The 533-nt window shown below is 46.5% G+C and overlaps 1 protein-coding gene across 1 annotated transcript in view; it reads right to left on the bottom strand.

The window, feature by feature from the left end:
- LOC105004063 (chromosome unknown open reading frame, human C17orf64) overlaps positions 1 to 533 on the bottom strand; it is an 11,759-nt gene that overhangs the window by 9,428 nt on the left and 1,798 nt on the right. The gene's annotated exons all lie outside the window — the stretch shown is intronic.

Here is a 533-nt window from a genome sequence, read left to right as displayed (position 1 = left end):
TAAAGAGCCTTTTGATGAAAGTGAAAGAGGAGAGTGAAAAACTTGGCTTAAAGCTCAACATTTAGAAAACTAAGATCTTGGCATCCAGTCCCATCCCTTCATGGCAAATAGATGGGGAAACAGAGGGAACAGTGTCAGACTTTATTTTGGGGGGCTCCAAAATCACTGTTTGGGCTTCCCTGGTGGCTCAGATAGTAAAGAATCTGCCTGCAATGCAGGAGACCTGGGTTCGATCCCTGGGTTGGAAGATCCCCTGGAGGAGGGAATGGCAATCCACTCCAGTATTCTTGGCTGGAAAATCCCATGGACAGAGGAGCCTGGAGGGCTACAGCCAATGGGTCACATAGAGTCAGACATGACTGAGCAACTAACACCTTCAAAATCACTGTGGACGGTGACTGCAGCCATGAAATTAAAAGACGCTTACTCCTTGGAAGGAAAGTTATGACCAACCTAGACAGCATATTCAAAAGCAGAGACATTACTTTGCCAACAAAGGTCCGTCTAGTCAAGGCTATGGTTTTCCCAGTGGT

The sequence above is a fragment of the Bison bison genome, unplaced genomic scaffold, assembly GCF_000754665.1.
Source record: "Bison bison bison isolate TAMUID 2011002044 unplaced genomic scaffold, Bison_UMD1.0 scf7180017864472, whole genome shotgun sequence".
Classification (NCBI taxonomy): domain Eukaryota; kingdom Metazoa; phylum Chordata; class Mammalia; order Artiodactyla; family Bovidae; genus Bison; species Bison bison.
This window is presented reverse-complemented; position numbering and strand designations above follow the sequence as displayed.